We start from the raw sequence: 20279 nt of genomic DNA, 5'->3' as shown, positions 1-20279 counted from the left end.
GCAACTGATTTATTTGAGTTAATTTTATACCCAGCCACTTTGCTGAAGTTGTTTATCAGCTTTAGTAGTTCTCTGGTGGAACTTTTGGGATCACTTAAATATACTATCATGTCATCTGCAAATAGTGATATTTTGAGCTCTTCTTTTCCAATCTGTATCCACTTGATCTCCATTTGTTGTCTGATTGCTCTGGCTAGAACTTCAAGAACTATATTGAATAAGTAGGGAGAGAGTGGGCAGCCTTGTCTAGTCCCTGATTTTAGTGGGATTGCTTCAAGTTTCTCTCCATTTAGTTTAATGTTAGCAACTGGTTTGCTGTATATGGCTTTTACTATGTTCAGGTATGGGCCTTGAATTCCTATTCTTTCCAGGACTTTTATCATGAAGGGGTGTTGAATTTTGTCAAATGCTTTCTCAGCATCTAATGAAATGATCATGTGGTTCTGTTCTTTCAGTTTGTTTATATAGTGGATCACGTTGATGGTTTTCCATATTAATCCATCCCTGCATGCCTGGGATGAAGCCTACTTGATCATGGAAGATGATTGTTTTGATGTGCTCTTGAATTCGGTTTGCCAGAATTTTATTGAGTATTTTTGCGTCGATATTCATAAGGGAAATTAGTCTGAAGTTCTCTTTCTTTGTTATGTCTTTGTGTGGTTTAGGTATAAGAGTAATTGTGGCTTCGTAGAAGGAATTCGGTAGTGCTCCATCTGTTTCAATTTTGTGGAATAATTTGGATAATATTGGTATGAGGTCTTCTATGAAGGTTTGATAGAATTCTGCACTAAACCTGTCTGGACCTGGGCTCTTTTTGGTTGGGAGACCTTTAATGACTGCTTCTATTTCCTTAGGAGTTATGGGGTTGTTTAACTGATTTATCTGTTCCTGATTTAACTTCGATACCTGGTATCTGTCTAGGAAATTGTCCATTTCCTGAAGATTTTCAAGTTTTGTTGAATATAGGTTTTTATAGTAAGATCTGATGATTTTTTGAATTTCCTCTGAATCTGTAGTTATGTCTCCCTTTTCATTTGTGATTTTGTTAATTTGGACGCACTCTCTGTGTCCTCTCGTTAGTCTGGCTAAGGGTTTATCTATCTTGTTGATTTTCTCAAAGAACCAACTTTTGGTTCTGTTGATTCTTTCTATGGTCCTTTTTGTTTCTACTTGGTTGATTTCAGCTCTGAGTTTGATTATTTCCTGCCTTCTACTCCTCCTGGGTGTATTTGCTTCTTTTTGTTCTAGAGCTTTTAGGTGTGCTGTCAAGCTGCTGACATATGCTCTTTCCTGTTTCTTTCTGCAGGCACTCAGCGCTATGAGTTTTCCTCTTAGCACAGCTTTCATTGTGTCCCATAAGTTTGGGTATGTTACCTTCATTTTCATTAAATTCTAAAAAGTTTTTAATTTCTTTCTTTATTTCTTCCTTGACCAGGTTATCATTGAGTAGAGCATTGTTCAATTTCCACGTATATGTGGGCATTCTTCCCTTATTTTTATTGAAGACCAGTTTTAGGCCGTGGTGGTCCGATAGCACGCATGGGATTATTTCTATCTTTCTGTACCTGTTGAGGCCCGTTTTTTGACCAATTATATGGTCAATTTTGGAGAAAGTACCATGAGGAGCAGAGAAAAAGGTATATCCTTTTGCTTTAGGATAGAATGTTCTATAAATATCCGTTAAGTCCATTTGGCTCATGACTTCTCTTAGTCTGTCGACATCACTGTTTAATTTCTGTTTCCATGATCTGTCCATTGATGAGACTGGGGTGTTGAAATCTCCCACTATTATTGTGTGAGGTGCAATGTGTGTTTTGAGCTTTAGTAAGGTTTCTTTTACGTATGTAGGTGCCCTTGTATTTGGGGCATAGATATTTAGGATTGAGAGTTCATCTTGGTGGATTTTTCCTTTGATGAATATGAAATGTCCTTCCTTATCTTTTTTGATGACTTTTAGTTGGAAATTGATTTTATTTGATATTAGAATGGCTGCTCCAGCTTGCTTCTTCTGACCATTTGCTTGGAAAGTTGTTTTCCAGCCTTTCACTCTGAGGTAGTGTCTGTCTTTGTCTCTGAGGTGTGTTTCCTGTAGGCAGCAGAATGCAGGGTCCTCGTTGCGTATCCAGTTTGTTAATCTATGTCTTTTTATTGGGGAGTTGAGGCCATTGATATTGAGAGATATTAAGGAATAGTGATTATTGTTTCCCTTTATATTCATATTTGGATGTGAGGTTATGTTTGTGTGCTTTCATTCTCTTTGTTTTGTTGCCAAGACGATTAGTTTCTTGCTTCTTCTAGGTATAGCTTGCCTCCTTATGTTGGGCTTTACCATTTATTATCCTTTTTAGTGCTGGACTTGTAGAAAGATATTGTGTAAATTTGGTTTTGTCATGGAATATCTCGGTTTCTCCATCAATGTTAATTGAGAGTTTTGCTGGATACAGTAACCTGGGCTGGCACTTGTGTTCTCTTAGGGTCTGTATGACATCAGTCCAGGATCTTCTGGCCTTCATAGTTTCTGGCGAGAAGTCTGGTGTGATTCTGATAGGTCTGCCTTTATATGTTACTTGACCTTTTTCCCTTACTGCTTTTAATATTCTTTCTTTATTTTGTGCGTTTGGTGTTTTGACAATTATGTGAAGGGAGGTGTTTCTTTTCTGGTCCAATCTATTTGGAGTTCTGTAGGCTTCTTGTATGCCTATGGGTATCTCTTTTTTTAGGTTAGGGAAGTTTTCTTCTATGATTTTGTTGAAGATATTTACTGGTCCTTTGAGCTGGGAGTCTTCACTCTCTTCTATACCTATTATCCTTAGGTTTGATCTTCTCATTGAGTCCTGGATTTCCTGTATGTTTTGGACCAGTAGCTTTTTCCGCTTTACATTATCTTTGACAGTTGAGTCAATGATTTCTATGGAATCTTCTGCTCCTGAGATTCTCTCTTCCATCTCTTGTATTCTGTTGGTGAAGCTTGTATCTACAGCTCCTTGTCTCTTCTTTTGGTTTTCTATATCCAGGGTTGTTTCCATGTGTTCTTTCTTGATTGCTTCTATTTCCATTTTTAATTCCTTCAACTGTTTGATTGTGTTTTCCTGGAATTCTTTCAGGGATTTTTGCGTCTCCTCTCTATGGGCTTCTACTTGTTTATTTATGTTTTCCTGGAATTCTTTCAGGGATTTTTGTGTCTCCTCTCTATGGGCTTCTACTTGTTTATTTATGTTTTCCTGGAATTCTTTCAGGGATTTTTGTGTCTCCTCTCTATGGGCTTCTACTTGTTTATTTATGTTTTCCTGGAATTCTTTCAGGCATTTTTGCGATTCCTCTCTGTAGGCTTCTCCTTGTTCTCTAAGGGAGTTCTTCACGTCTTTCTTGAAGTCCTCCAGCATCATGATCAAAAAGGATTTTGAAACTATATCTTGCTTTTCTGGTGTGTTTGGATATTCCATGTTTGTTTTGATGGGAGAATTGGGCTCCGATGGTGCCATGTAGTCTTGGTTTCTGTTGCTTGGGTTCCTGCGCTTGCCTCTTGCCATCAATTTATCTCTAGTGTTACTTTGTTCTGCTATTTCTCACAGTGGCTATACTGTCCTATAAGCCTGTGTGTCAGGAGTGCTGTAGACCTGTTTTCCTCTCTTTCAGTCAGTTATGGGGACAGAGTGTTCTGCTTTCGGGCGTGTAGTTTTTCCTCTCTACAGGTCTTCAGCTGTTCCTGTGGGCCTGTGTCTTGAGTTCACCAGGCAGCTTTCTTGCAGCAGAAAATTTGGTCTTACCTGTGGTCCCGAGGCTCAAGTTCGCTAGTGGGGTGCTGCCCACGGGCTGTCTGCAGCGGCAGCAACCAGGAAGACCTGTGCCGCCGTTTCCGGGAGCTTCAGTGCACCAGGGTTCCAGATGGTCTTTGGCTTTTTCTTCTGTTGTCTGAGATGTGTGTGTAGAGAGCAGTCTCTTCTGGTTTCCCAGGCTTGTCTGCCTCTCTGAAGGTTTAGCTCTCCCTCCCACGGGATTTGGGTGCAGAGAACTGTTTATCCGGTCTGTTTTATTTTATGAGGTTTCTTAAACACTCTTCAGAAAATATTTTATCCTGTGCTGTAAGCTGGGCAAGCTGACTCCAACATTTCTTAGCCATCATGTTCCTCATCTTCTTTTCCATTTATATGTTTAATAACTTAACAAGCAGAATTGTGGCATTTGTCTATGTCTCCTAAGGTGTAGAGAATAAGCAGCTACAGAATTCTCAGTCCTAAAAAGTGTATGGACTGCACACATCCCCAGCAAAGTCTCAGGGACCATTACTAAATCGGTATGAGAAGACTGTAAAAGCCAAGACAATAGATAATGATAAGGAGATACTCTCTTCCGGGCATTGACGCATAGCTGGACATATGAATTCACAGCAGTTGTGACAAAATTTCCAAACTGTGTACAAGACTCAGCAAGAGAGGAGTTAGATACTAAGTTTCATTCTGAACAGAAGGCCTTGAGGCAATTGTTAGTTGCCAGGAGAGTGAAGGACAGATTTCTCTAAGAATGTAGTCCTCGGTAACTCAAACATGCTCAAGCAGAACTTCACCCAATCGAGAGTCTTTCTGTGGCACAAAATGATTTTGGAGGGTATATTTTGGTAAGTTTTTTTTTTTTTTTGGACATAAAGACATGTGATTAGCGAAGAGCAGTGAATCTGGGAAGAGCTGAGAGATAGGGTCATTATAAACAAAACAAGCCGTAAGAATTTAGAGGGAATATAATCAGAACAAATTGTAAGAAATTGTCAAAGAACTATTAAAACTTAATGTATGTTGCTCTGTATTATATATTAGTTAAGTTGCCTAACATACCAACAAGAGTAGATAAACTAATCTGAAACAGTTTTATAATTGATTCTGTGTTATACATTAACTGTCATATATGCCATTTATGTAATGGGTATGATCCAATTTAACTTCTAATTTTGGGCAATAGAATATGTCTGTTTGGTGGTCATATACAAGTCTCCTTTTACCCAAGTCAAACCTGATGTATAAAACGCTACCTATAGTTTTTATTCAATGTTAAAAGAGTTAAGAAAATTGTAAACATTTGAAGAATATGAGAAAGCTATTAATGGAGAAACCAATATTGTTTCATAAATCATAAACACTATAGAAATTATAATGCAATAAGCATTTTATAGAATTATAAGTAGCTAGGATGACTGACAGCTGGAGTTTTAGTCCTATGACCTTGGGATCCATTGTATACAGGCTACCATCTGCTCACACAAGAAACAGAAAAACCTTGTTGGGTTATTCCCCAAGTATTCCCAGGTATTACTTGAGCAATTTAGCCTGGGATTCTAATTTTACCAGTCCTGGGTAGGTCCTGAGAGTAAAGTTTTGAATCTCTCAGGCGGTTTGAGCATATTTTGAGACAGGAGAAACTATTCTTTTAACCACATGCATATGCCCTCATATAGCTGCTACTCATCTTCCACAGAAAAGGTAATCTGAGAAGCCAGTATTGGACTTTGAAGATGGTTTCTAAAAGGGTTCTACCTAATCATCAACAACATTTCCTGGACACAATTGAGACATGAAAGTTCTGACCCAATTAGGCTTATTAAATAAGATATTTCAGGGGTGAACTCCAGCCAACAGGTTTAACAAGCTCTACCCTTGAATCTTAGAACTACCATAGGTCAAGCTCTATTTTAAACTGAAAGCGAACCAAGGAGGCCTCTCAAGTCTACTGGACTTCTGGAAATTTTAATTCAAAACTGTGCTGGTCTTCCATAATTTGACGGCATAAGCATTTATACTTCATGTGAAAGTCCAGACTCTACAAATTCAGTTTCATGAATTGGTTTTTCCCTTTTATTAAGTTTCCCAGTCAGGCTCTTAAAGGGTATGTTAATGATGCATATATGTGATATGTGGTAAACATGTTTGCAAAACAATTTATGATATAAGTTCTTCAATTATACTTTGTTAATATAAGCATTTTTTGGACTTACATTTTTGACAGGAAAATTGACATAGTTGACAAGGCTGAGTAAACATCTCATTGTCTACATTTTACATAGTCTACAATATATAAACAATTTCAGTTACTTTATTTCTATGTGTGTGTATCTGTGAGTATGTGCATGTGAATGGCAGTGTATTTGTGTGTGTCTGCATGCTGTGTGTCTGTATGTGTGTGCATTTGTGTGTGTGTGTATCTGTTAGTATGAATGGCAGTCAGTGAAGTGCACACTATATGTCTATGTTGCACATTGCTATGATTTGTATTAATTATTACATATGTTAGTGTTTATCAGTACATTATTAACTTTATGTAAATGAGTACTTAAACATTGGTTGCACAGTAAGATTTTGTATATTTAATACTGTAATGTAGAGTTTCTTGGACCTTATTCACACCTAGATTCATTCAAAGTTATTCACTGTGCTTTTGAACAATGTTTTACTCTTGAACTCTTGAAAGTATCTGTGCGTCTTTTAAAATTGAATTTCATCCTGTGTCAAACACAGGCAATAGCATCTTTCAGAACAACGTGTGGAAGTTTGTATATGAGATAACATGCAATGCTCCAGTGCATAGAATAAAGTTAATACACATAACACTCACCCATGTAGGACAGAAGACAGCACTTGCTAGGTAAAATTATATATAGTTATATGGGCAGCTTTAACCTTTGTCTTTGTAAGAATATAAGCTTTTCGAGGCGGTATGAAAACAGACTATTTTGTTTTACAAGTAACTAATAATTTCATGCAGTTTCAAATTTTTCTGGAGAAAGGTTTTCAGGCCTAAACAAGCTAGCCTACAGGTTAACAAAGGTTTCTGTATAGTAGGGTATTGTTCGCTGCAAATGCTGTGGAACTTTGATAAAATATGACCTGCTACAGCATGAAATTTAGCATAATCCTATTGATTGGTGCTTATTACTGAAGAAAAAACCCAGAAGGTTCTTGTTATACTACTTTATCTTTATCTCAATTGCTTGGCAAAACCCCAAAGAATCATGTTTTAATGAAGTCCATCTTTGGAGCAAAATGGAACAAAATGCTTTTGTTTTCACATTCGTAGAGCTCTTAAAACATTTGTTAAATAAATGGAGGACAGATACTGATAGGCATCACAAATTTGGGTGTTAAAAAGAAAAGACATGAAGTGAAAAAAATGAAATTTTGATGTAAAGCTTTAGGAATATAAAACGTGAGCTAAGAATTGGATACTTAAAGTTGGATAAATTTAATGCCAATTGTTTTGTAGTTTATCAACAATTTTATAAAATATCTTTACAATGTTCCTTATTCCTTCACAGTATTTCACAGAACCCCCACCTAACAATGTCATATACATCTTTAATTCATGAATACCTTGCATAATGGTTACATTCTAAAAATATCTGCATAATATATACTGAGAGGTTATGAACTACACAGTAACTATATATAACTTAAATGCCAGACTTTATACCCTTTGTATTTTACATAGTATCTGAACCCTCCTATGTTATGGACATGTTAGCATATATAACACTCATGCATAATCATCACAAGACAATAGCTAGGTTTTATGTTTTATTTCTATGTTTATGTGTAATACTTATTTATACAGCAATAAACTTTTTATTTTTCAGAGTATAGGAATTAGACTTAAAACAATCTCTTCTGTGTTATAAATAAATGGTAGATTCCATTACGTATATTAAATTTTTTTGGAGAGAAGTTTTCAGACCAAAGAGAGCTTCAAGTGGGGTTACAAACAGTTCTGTAAAGCAGGCTGTGTAGACACTCTGCTAATGTTTTCAAAATGAGTAAAAGTTTGTATATTTTTGCTTTCAATGTATACACGCTAAAGCAATATATGCATTCATTTTGCGTGGGGAGAGAATAATTACCAGTGTTGATGTTTCTTTCTGAGGAATGTCCATTCAGAACACCCTCAAGAACTCACTCTATCCTTATTTCTTTGTTCCCTCGCAAGAGCAGAAGTACCTTAACTGACAATACAATCTAGACATAGCTAGGGCATGCTCCCCCAACTAATCTTCTTTCTCACCTCCTTCAAAGATTTAGTGCCCAGTTTTTCAGGACTCCCTACAGTCCTCAGTAAGCTTGGTTTGAAAATCCCCTGATGACAATTTTGTTGAGAGGGAAGGGACACTGTGCTTTGTGGCTCTTCAGTTACTCATATGCATTTGCCAATTTCGTATGTTAAGGTAAGAACATCAACTCCCAGAGATTAGGACACTGAGAACTGACAATATTCTCCATACTTTTTCTATTTCTGTTTGTTGGATTTTCTCGGATCTTAGATGGGGAAAATGTGAAGTATCGTGCATTGGTTCTCTTGAATTTCAATAACATATATATGTATATTATGTATACTGGACACATCACTGCTACAAAGGTATGGAGAGTGAGGGCTGTACAAAAATAATTAACTCTCCTTAACTGAAGACCAAAGAGTAGAGCTTAACTGGGAAATCATGAAAATAAACAGACAAGTACTTTTCATTTGAAAAGTGGTAAGTAAGCCTCGCAAGAACACCATGATGCTGGTAGATTGGGAGACATGGTATTTAGGCTGTGAAAGAGACTCAAAGTATACTGTATATTCCGTGAGAATCTGCTAGATCCTTTTGAATCACCAACAAGTAGAGAGAAACATTCATAGAATTAATTCTAAAATCACCACTACAGTTTTAATTATAAACATGTATGGATCATCTACTTTTTTCTTTAATTTAACTTATAGTTTCAAGATACTGATCATCTGAAATATCTTCATGATATGGCAGGTAATTGTTTTCTACTTTGTGTCAGGTACCACGGTAAACTACATTACTAAGTAGATGCAGAAAAGAATTATGAACTATGCATACCTAGAATTTTCCTTTATGTCTCATTATTTTCAGAAGTTCACCTTCTTGCTTTGCAATGAAGTTTGTTTTGTTTTGTTTTGCTTTGTTTTGTATTGTTTTGTTTTTGAGAAAGAATCTTTCTGTCCAGAACTCATCATGTAGACCGGGCTGGTCTCAGCCTTGAACTCACAAAGAACCTCAAGCCTCTTGCTCCCTAGTGTTACAGATATACATTCCGGATCACTTTATTATTTTAACGGCACTTTACATTTTCATGATTACGAGTAATTTCTTTACGACTTAAATGGAAAGCAGTGATGGATAATACAGGCCTGTAATGCCAGTTGCTCAAGAAAGGAAGGTGGAAAAATGTCAAGTTCAGCTCTTGATAGGTATAAAAGGGAATGGAAATCTGTGCAACTTAAAGAGATGCTGCCTCAAAGTAGAAAGTGAAATAATAAAAGAAGATGGCATAAATATGTCTGTATTGTTTACTATTTCTAATATATATACATATTCTACTACTGTCTACTATGAACAAGGGCATTAATTTCATCCCCAAAATGAGGCAGTATAAAATAGAGAAATACATTCAGTAACATTGTTTCTCTTGTTTTTGTTTGTTTGTTTTTATTGTTGGAATTATGTTTGTGTGCCTCTGTTTTTTGGGGTTTGTTGCAAGATTACTTTCTTGCTTTTTCTATGGTATAGTTTCTCTTATTGTGTTGGAGTTGTATATCTATTACCTGTTGTAGGACTCTATTTGTGGAAAGATATTGTGTAAATTTGGTTTTGTCATGGAATATCTTGGTTTCTCCATCTATGTAGCCTGGGCTGGCATTTGTGTTCTCTTAGGGTCTTTATGACATCTGCTCAGGATCTTCTGGCTTTCATAGTCTTTGCTGAGAAGTCTGGTATAATTCTGATAGGTCTGTTTTTATATGTTACTTGACATTTGTCCCTTACTACTTTTAATACTTTTTCTTTGTTTTGTGCATTTGGTGTTTTGACTATTATGTGATGGGAGGAATTTCTTTTCTGGTCCAGTCTATTTGGAGTTCCATAGGTTTATTGTATGATTATTGGTATCTCTTTAGGTCAGTGAAGTTTTTGTCTATAATTTTGTTGAAGGTATTTACTAGCCCTTGAAGTTGGGAATCTTTGCTGTCTTCAATATCTATTTTCCTTATGTTTGAACTTCTCATTGTGTCCTGAGTTTTCTAGATGTTTTGGGTTAGGAACTTTTTGTATTTTAAATTTTCTTTGATGGTTGTTTCAATATTTTCTATGATATCTTCTGCCCCTGAGATTCTCTCTTCTATCTCTTTTATTCTGTTGGTGATGCTTGCATCTATGACTCCTGATCTCTTCCCTAGGTTTTCCTTCTTTTGGGTTGTCTCCCTTTGTGAGTTCTTTATTGTTTCTATTTCCACTTTTAAATCCTGCATGGTTTGTTCAATGCCTTCACCTATTTGGTTCTGTTTTCTTGTAATTCTTTAAGTGATTTTTGTGTTTCCTCTTTATGGGAGTCTACTTGTTTACCTGTGTTGTCCTGTATTTATTTAAGGGAGTTATTTATGTGTTTCTTAAAGTCTTTTATCATCATCATGAGATGTGATTTTAAATCCAAATTTTGCCTTTTTTGGTGTATTTGGAAATCCAGTATTTGCTTTGGTGGGAAAACTGGGCTTGCCTCTCACCATCAGGTTGTCTCTGATGTTAGCTTGTCTTGCTGTCTCTGACAGTAGATTGTTCTTCCTGTAAGTCTGGGTGTCAGCACTCCTATATATCTTTTTCTTACAGCCGAGAGTACAGTACAGAAACCTGTGGGCCTGGTTCAGCTATAAGTGCAGGCAGAAACTGGAAAGTTCCTATCCCCAACTGCTCCTGGCTTTGTCCTGAGACTGTAGGTGTATTGCTTGGAGCAGAAGTTTTGGTCTTACTCTGCTCTAAGGTGTGTCATTGTCATGACTACTGTCTTTCAGCAGTCTTCACAGTTGGAAACCAGAAGGGTCCTACCCTGACTGCTCCTAGCTTCCTGTGCCCAGAGGGCACTAGGTGGGTTCCACTTGGGCCAGGCATATGAGCAGAAAACGAGGTCTCCCCTGAGCTCTCAGGAATGTATGCACTTCTGAGAGTCCAGCTTTCTCCCCCAGGGATTTGGTAACAAAGAGCTGTGGGACTGGGCCAGCTCCAGGCTCAGACAGAAACCTGAAGGGTTCTGTTTCAGACTGCTCCTTGGTTTTTGTGTCCTGAAGCCTGCAGGTGGGTGGCTCAGAGCAGAAGAGTTGGTCTTACCTCTGCTCTCAGGTGTGTCTGTGCTTCTGGCCATTGTTTCTCTTTTTATATCTTGTCCTAGAGATAAACTTGCTACTTCAAGTATATAGCACTCAAATGAAAAATCTGTAATAACTAAGATGAGATTTAGTATTCTGAGTTGAAATTGTCTGTATATGATATATATGATATATATATATATCTCCGATATTTTCTCTCTTGTGACCGTGTGGTCCTCGAATCCTCGAAATCACAGAATTGACCTAACAGTGTTGTCATGTTCTCCAGTCTTATAGTCAAGTCTGCTTTTAGATCTTATTGTCATTTAAGATTTTTTTATTGCTGACTGATCAGTTTCATAAAGCACCTTTGTCTTTCTCTCAGAGACTACCTATCACATGGTATCTCCTAAAGGAACATTTGTTGAGTGAAACTGTCAATACCTCAAGTGTAACAGTTTAAGAATAGGCTACATCAGAAAAGAGTCTACTGGTCCAAAGCTGAGTGATTCTGAGGACATACTGAATCTCTTTAAACATTACATGCCTCCATGTAGAAAATAAATTAAAAGGTGAGAGTTGTAAAGCACCCAATAAAAAGTGGCTACTACTATTAATGCATTCTTATACTATTTAGGATCACTATAATTAACTATGTAATGAGTCTCTAATACTTTATTATTAGACATTTATGATTGAGTACTACAGATGATCTCAACAATCTCAGAATCTCAAACATTTAGAAAAAAAACAATAAGTATTTGATGACAGTATTTCAGAGGTGTAAAATATCCTAGGATGCAAATTGAATAGCAAACATATGACCATGTAGGCTATTCAGACCCCTTCCCCACGTATGGATATCACCATAGCATGTGTTAAGAACAGTTGGGAGGACTCACAGATATAAATTATATCATTTGTAACCATTGCTTTTTTAAAAGACTCTCCTTACTCTGACCTTCCTACATTTTCATGAAAACCATCATGACAAGCAGATATGGTTGTGAACTGCACCTAAGACATTGACCACCCTCCCATAAAAGGGAATCACATATTTATTTTGATGACCAGTTTGGGAATGTCCTTTCCTTTTTCTGTTATTGATTTCCACTGTTTCTTGAAATAAATGTATAAGAATCCTTAAAGGTTCTCTGAGTTTCTTCTAGTGGCAAAGGAAAGAGGTTACATGTTCAAAACACTAGGTTCTTTTAGTTCACAGGTTTATGTAGTTTTGAAATGAAACTTAACTCTCTAAATGCCATGGATAACAAGACTTTTGTGGGAAAATCCCTTCCACATTTCTTACAAAAGATTTCCTAGTAAAATTTAGAAACATACCAGTGTTTAATGGCAGATGAGCTGTATTCTGAAGGTTTCAAATGCCGCATGATACAATTCACATTCAGTTTGAAGCATTCTGTTGTTCAGCTCTTGGAAATAAAAAGGATTATTTTGAAGGATGACTTTGGTTTGGAGGTTACTGGGCACATTGTTTCCTTTCTGCTATGTATTTTTTCCCACATTCTTCTTCTCTTTAGTTGTATGTCGAGGTCCTTATCAGAGATCTGCTATCTCCATTTGTAGACCCACTTCTGAAAAGCACAGAGCCTTTGTTCAAGACTAATTTGTATTTGGCTTTATAAAAAAAATAAATGAGAACAATTGAAGCATAGACTGTGACCACTGTCCTCATTTCGTGTGAACGATTGTAACTGTACACCACATCTAAGGTCTGGATTTCTGAATTCTCTAGCCACTGCTTCAGACCCTGAGTGACATCCCAAAAGGGAACAAGCCCATCTTCACCCCTCTTTCTTTATGAGGGATAATGTTACTCTGTCTTCTGTAGACCATTTTGAGCTCCTGAGATGAAAGACAATAACAGTAAAGTATTGTTTTGTGACTAAAATGCAGAGAGATAACTTTTTCTTTTACTGAGGAAGGAACACCCTTATCTTTTGGAAGAATATAACACAATGTTCTTGAATGTCATAGGATTTGATCTGATATTGTGACCTCTGAATCTAAATAAAGATCAAAGACTGTCTTACTTTCAACCCTATTAAGATCATTTTCCCCCAGCAAATCTGTGATAAGATGTTATAGCCACTTAGATCTTTTCAAAGTTTATGGAGTGTGACCTATTTACAAGGTTGTATATAATCAAGTTCTATATCCCTTTCCTAAGGCACAAGGGCAATTCATTTAAGGTATACTTTGGGGGTTACCTATTAAATGTTCTTTCATGTAGGCAGCCTTTAACTACAAAATAAACTTGATGTAGTTAACTATGCTGCTAATGGTAAATACTTGTCATTTTTAATTTGAAATTTTTAAATACACATTAAATTAAAAATCATCAAGAGTACATTTTGTATTAAACAACCACTACATGGACAATAACATTTTCATATTGGCCCTAGAACCAAAGGTACTATAAATAATATTGGCTTTGATCTCAAATTTAACAGAAATATTTTCTTACTATAATACACAAAACTGAGTCTATGGAGTGTGTGTGTGCATGTGTGTGTGTGTGTTTGTGTGTGTGTGTGTGTGTGTGTGTGTGTTTGTGTGTGTGTTTGTGTGTAAACTAAGTTAGAAAAAACATGGCATAATCTTTCAGTTGAGAAATCAAAAGAACTCATGGGCATAATGTAAGACAATATGAAGTTTCAAAAAGAATAAAATATGATTCATTATGAAAATACATACTTTACCAGCTTCCCTCACCCTTTTAGTATCTTATTAACATTTATCTTAGACTTTTGGTATGTGTGTGCTTGTTCCAATGTCTACATATTTCATATTGTATTTATCTCTGAAGATATTTGCACATGTGGAAGCTGGAGGTGCAGGTCAGGTGTCTTCCTCAGTCACTCTTGACAATATATTTTGAGACAGGTTCTCTCCTTCAAACTGGGGTTCCTTGATTCAGCTGTATTGACTAGCTACTAAGTCCAGGGATCATTTTTCATCTCCCAGCCATAAAAATAGCAATTGTATCATTTTATTCCTGTTTTTTTTCACAGATGGAGGAAAATTCTTGCAAAACAAGAACTTTACTAACTGACCCATCTACGAGGGTCAGTGGTTAATGGAATGATAGGCCTACCTAAACATTTATTTGTCATGAATTAATTAAAAGATAAATATAATACTCATATAATAGTCTAAATAGTCTTCTAGTCACAGACTACAGTTCTATATTTCATTTCATTTTATTTATTATCCATACTCCTAGAGGTGCATAGAAGTTTCACCCATAATTTTAGTTCACAAAAACTGTGACATTGAATATATATTTCTACTTCTCAGTTTGTCTGGAACTTATAACAGTTTTCTGGGACATAAAATAAAAACTAAGACTATAGAACCACAGATCATGCACCCATCCGCATTTCACCCAGAGCTTCAGGTAATGAGGGGCTGTGTAGACTATCTCTATTGGTATGACTGGTGGTCACCAAATGCACACTGAATCTTACCCATTACCATTTACCAGCATTATCTTGCTGTAGTTTTTACTTCTCAATGGTTACAAATTGTATTTCCTTATTGTTTGATGTAACTAACATAGTAGAAGAGACATAGACCAATTTTCCTATAAATTTTGTCACATTAATTTATTTTATTTGATACTATCTTAAATACTAAATTTCATCGTGTTTTAATCACCTACTCTACAAAGTTAACATCCTGGCTGTTGAATGGGTTCTGTGGGTAAAGGCACTTGCTCTCAATCCTGTCAATGTGATTTCTATATTCCAGAAGCCACATGGTAAAAAAAGAGACCCAACTCTCATAAGTTTTTCTCTTAAATCTATTTGCTCTGATGTGCAGTTGCAAGCACATACAAAATAAAATATTAAAAGTAATCATTTTTAAAAGGGGAACAAGAATACCCTTGGCAGGGAATAGAGAGGCAAAGATTAAAACTGAGACAGAAGGAACACCCATTCAGAGCCTGCCCCACATGTGGCCCATACATATACAGCCACCCAATTAGACAAGATGGATGAAGCAAAGAAGTGCAGGCCGTCAGGAGCCGGATGTAGATCTCTCCTGAGAGACACAGCCAGAATACAGCAAATACAGAGGCGAATGCCAGCAGCAAACCACTGAACTGAGAATAGGACCCCCGTTGAAGGAATCAGAGAAAGAACTGGAAGAGCTTGAAGAGGCTCGAGACCCCAAATGAACAACAATGCCAAGCAATGAGACTTCCAGGAACTAAGCCACTACCTAAAGACTATACATGGACTGACTCTGGACTCTGACCTCATTGGTAGCAATGAATATCCTAGTAAGATCACCAGTGGAAGGGGAAGCCCTGGGTCCTGCTAAGACTGAACCCCCAGTGAACTAGATTGTTGGGGGGAGGGAGGAAATGGGGGGAGGATGGGGAGGGGAACACCCATAAAGAAGGGGAGGGGGAGGATTAGGGGTATTTTTGCCCGGAAACCGGGAAAGGGAATAACATTCGAAATGTAAATAAGAAATACTTAAGTTAATAAAAAAATTAATAAAAGAAATAAGAAAGTCCAAGGATGAAGTCACAGCTGTACACTATGATAAAATAAGGCCATGTAAAAACTGTTGCTTTGAACTTATAATGAGCTTACAGAATGAAAAACTACTTTGAGCTTGTTATTGATATCCTTCTGTTATCCCCCGTTTATGTAACATTTTATCTATGGGATAATTTTTTCTTACATAGAGAAATTTTTGTCTAAAAACTATAAAAGGATGAAAGTAATATAGAAAGGTAGTGTAGCCATTTCTCCTTCATATGGTGTATGTGTTGTCTGTGTGAGTGTCTTCTTTTTTTTTTCCTTTCTTTCCTCTCTGGATCACAAAGAGTTAATGAATTCCAAACTTCTGGCCTGGTCAGAAAAAGGTCCAGGACCCACAGAGGAGAGACACTAGTGCTTACTTAATGCACAAATAATAAGGCAGTTACAGAAAAAGGAATCAGCACTTATTTAGGCATAAATAAGAAAACAGCACATACTAAAGCACAAATAATAAGAGAGTTACAGAGTAAAAGACCAGAGCTTATTTAGTTTCCAGCACATATTAAAGCACAGAATAGTAAGAAAAAGTAGTGTCCAGTGATTAATAAAGCACAGATAGTTAGAGAAAAGAAACCAGGCTTAATAAAGAACAAATAGTAAGTTTATAAAACCAGGAATCACTTGGTGTTTAGCCTTCCTCAAACTCTCTGTTCCACCTCAGTTCCTTTTCCTATAGGCCAGGCAGGCCCCCAGCAACTGAGAGAGATGAATGGAGTTGCTGGTAGGAGTGAAAACATATACATTCACAATAGAATTCAATAAGGAAGTTCTTCAGAAAATTGGGAATCAATTTATTTCAATATCTGGCTATGACACTTTTGGTTATATAACCAAAGGATACTCCAATCGACCACAAAGACACTTGCTCAAATATGTGCATAACAACTTTACCCATAATAGCCAGAAATCAGAAACAACCAGATGTCTCTCAATTGAAGAATAGACAAAGAAATGTATCACATTTACACAGTGGTATGTTATGGGATATTACTCAGCTGATAAAAACAATGACATGCAATTTGCAGAAAAAAATCATTCTGAGGGACGTAGTCCATACCCAGAAAGACTTCTGGGGTTCCTCACAATGTCACCTAAGATTGTGTCAGAGACTTGTTTACCATATTTACACAATAATATTCCTGAAATCTTAGAATATTCTTGCTGTTCTTTGCTCACCAGCCTTGTGAATAAAAGTGTAATCTTCAAAAAAAAAGTAATCATTTTTGAAACTTTAGTGTATGAAATATGAAGACACTGCAGTGCAACATGGAATGCCTTATATCAGTGAATATTAACCTTTTCTACTATGCTAAGAAAAAAACTAACTTGATGTATCACCTTTTCTATAAACAGTGACATTCAGCGCTGCTGTTAGAATTCGCTAATTTGTGAATAAGCTAAGGGTTATCATCTGCTTCGGATTTAATGGATTGCAAAGAATTGCAGCAAATGACTCTTGCAGATTCGTTGAACTTGATTGATCACAACATAATTGTCAAAGTAGAATAGAAATTAATTTTCATTAAGCTGGAAGGTCATTAGTATATTTTTAGAGAAAATAACTATTATTTTGTGATGTAAAATATTTAACAGTTTTTCTATAATTAAAACCCATTGCTTAATTCCATAATTTCATGTGGGGAAGGAATCAACTTTAATGTATTCAGCTTCAGTACAAACAACTGAGCATAAATGGATAATGTGTGTGTGCTCACGTGTGTGTGTTTGTGTGTGTGTGTGAAGAATATAGTTATACAAAACTCTAGGGTTATCAGGAAATCTAAGATGATGTCAATATTTTCTACTCTGGTTTCATTTTCTGTTTACCATAGTGGTATAGATTTACCTTAATAAACTCATGTTTTAAAGAATACATTATGTATATTTGGACTTAGACTGAAATAATTTAAACTAAAATAACTAATAATTTTTTGAAAATTGGCATGAACCTTTAGGAATCCTTGTTGTTACTACTTACTTAAAAATGAAATGTGTATGGGGTCCTCCTATTTCTGACCTTAACTAATGGCTGTCAAAGTGGAATGAAAATAGAGAAAAACCAACTGTGATAGAATTTTCTGGACTGCATCCATGGCATAAGCATTCTATGAGCTTAATTCAGTCTGTTTTACATTTGAAGCCAGCATTTTAGACAGTTGTATTAAAGTGGTTTTTGTTTTGTTTTGTTTTGTTTTGGTTGGTTGGTTGGTTGGTTGGTTAATTGGTTGGTTTGATTTGGTGAGTCATTATTTTTATTTTTCAAAAACACTTTTGCATAAATCAATAAAATTGTATTAGTTAGTGTTCTCTAGAGTAACTGAACTTATATAATATATTTATTAGAAAGATTTACAGGCTGAAGTCCAGCTAATACATAATGGCTGCCTTAGTTTTCTAGTCAAAGTTTGTAATTGATCTGAGATAATATATTTAAATATTTAATAAAAAGAACTGTGCTACAAATTACCCAATTTATTTAATGTTTAACTATTCCTTTAATGGAAGATTTTTATTGAGATACCATATGGTATATTTATTTGTTTATCTGTATATAATCTCAATTCTTTGACTTCAAGTGAATTAAGGGTAGGCAACTGTCTTTGTTTCATTTGTGTTACTATTTCCTAAACAATATCTGATTCTTGATAGGCAGACAGTAATTTATAATTGAAATAAATCTTAGTAATTATTTCCAAGCATGTGCAATGTATTTTCCTTATGTTTGCTTTCTATTTTGACTTCTAATAAAATATAAGAACACTACCATAAAACACATATCTTGGAAGGCCTTTTATGTCACAAGAGTCAGTGACTTCCAGGTACATCTTTCTAGTTACCTAATTCGCTTGAGAAAGTAAATTTATGATACTTGGACAGTTGAATTAACAAACTACCTTAGATCATATCCACTCACCTAGTCACTCTCGAAATTGAAATTTTAAGAACCCTGATAGTAAATTGCAGAAGGTTAAACTTGAAGATGAAAACATTATCTATGCAATATTAGGAATTACTCAATGGCAAACCTTGAAAAGCCTTGAAAGAAGTAAATGAATACAATCTCAATGTGTATGAGGAAATAAAAGAAGATCATGAAAGTGATTATAAGTCTCTGGTTTAGATGTGAACTAAAAATAATATACATTACCCATGGCCAGAGAGTCAGTCGAGGGAGCTCCAGAAAAAAATTTTGGTCACAACTCAGATCACAATTGATTCTCAGAAACTTTTGCATTGTTTGATAGGTCAAATAAATATGAATAAATGTGTAGAGATGGCTTTTACTTTCAATTTATTTTTTATTCCAGAAAAAAAAACTGACGATAGTCAAGAAAGCTACTATAGATTCAAACACAGGTGGAGTGTCAGGGAAGGACTCCAGTCTACAGAAATGGTCTTCTGAAAAATTAGTCAGTATATTCAAAATAAACTGTGAGAACGATGTCCCTGCTGTCCTTTTGATGATTTGAGTATGCCAGATTCTTTTGAATGGAGTTCTTCTGAAGTGCATGTCAGAAAGAGCACCAGAAACTGAATTTATTATTAAATCCCATCAGTTAGAACTCCAAGTTGATTTGTGATTTTCATTATGTAACTGCCAATTAAGTCATTGAAACATAAGTTACTGACTCATAGTAGTAAAATTACATTATTTAAGGAATATGATTGATTTCCAAAACATGTAGTGAGTTGAAACTTTTAGGGAAAAAAGCCTTTTAATCATGAAATGGGTATCAAGATACATGTTGTATTAGTTTTCATTCTCTATTACTTGTTACCACAATAACTGAAAAATTTCAGCAATAAAGGTGTTTTATTAAAACAGTAAAGCATTAGATACACATAAGCAAAGAGTATAAAATGTTAAAGGGAAAGGAAAAGGTAGAAAAAATATGAACTTGATGCTAAGTGATTTTGAAATTTTTTCTTAATTTTAATTTTATTTTTTCTTATTCACTTTACATCCCACTCTCTGACCCCCTCCTGGTCACTCTGTGCCACAATCCTGCCCCCACTCCCCCTCACTTCAATTTTGAGAGGATATTTTTTTAATGATTTATTTAGTTTTACTTTATGTGTACATGTGTCTTAACGGCCTGTACACTTTGTAGCACATGCATGGAGTGTCAGAGAGCCTACAAGATGGAGTTTAATCCTTAAAACTGAGTTATCAATGGTTGTGAGCTGCCTAACGTAATATTAGGTCTTAAGCTTGGATTCTCTGGAAGATTAATCTATGCTCCTAAATAATCTTAACAATAAACAATCTTAACAGCCTAAAGAGACTTTTTAAGGTAACAAATAATGAAGAGAAGAAATGAACAAAAATAGGAAACAAGTGGGCTTTCAATGTATATGTTCAGTACATCTTTTACACAATCAAGAGCACCTTCAACTTGAGCATTGTTGTTGGTTAATAAAGTGAGATAATTACAAATAATTACAAAAAATCCTCATTAAACACACTTTGTGTGTGTGTGTGTGTGTGTGTGTGTGTACGTTTGTGTGTGTTGATAGTGATGGTGGTGTTGCTGTTGTGGTTATGGTGATTTTGTTACATGGTCTTGCTATGTAACA

General features: G+C 35.7%; 1 long non-coding RNA gene across 1 annotated transcript in view; it reads left to right on the top strand.

Annotated features, from left to right (window-relative positions):
• Nucleotides 1-4460: 4460 nt before the first annotated feature.
• Nucleotides 4461-20279, top strand: part of LOC120102218 (uncharacterized) — a 32030-nt gene continuing 16211 nt past the window's right edge. Inside the window, exon 1 of the long non-coding RNA XR_005503420.2 lies at nt 4461-4615. This is a non-coding gene — a long non-coding RNA (uncharacterized LOC120102218). The remainder of the gene's footprint in view (nt 4616-20279) is intronic.

Source organism: Rattus norvegicus, chromosome 4, assembly GCF_036323735.1.
Source record: "Rattus norvegicus strain BN/NHsdMcwi chromosome 4, GRCr8, whole genome shotgun sequence".
NCBI classification, from domain to species: domain Eukaryota; kingdom Metazoa; phylum Chordata; class Mammalia; order Rodentia; family Muridae; genus Rattus; species Rattus norvegicus.
This window is presented reverse-complemented; position numbering and strand designations above follow the sequence as displayed.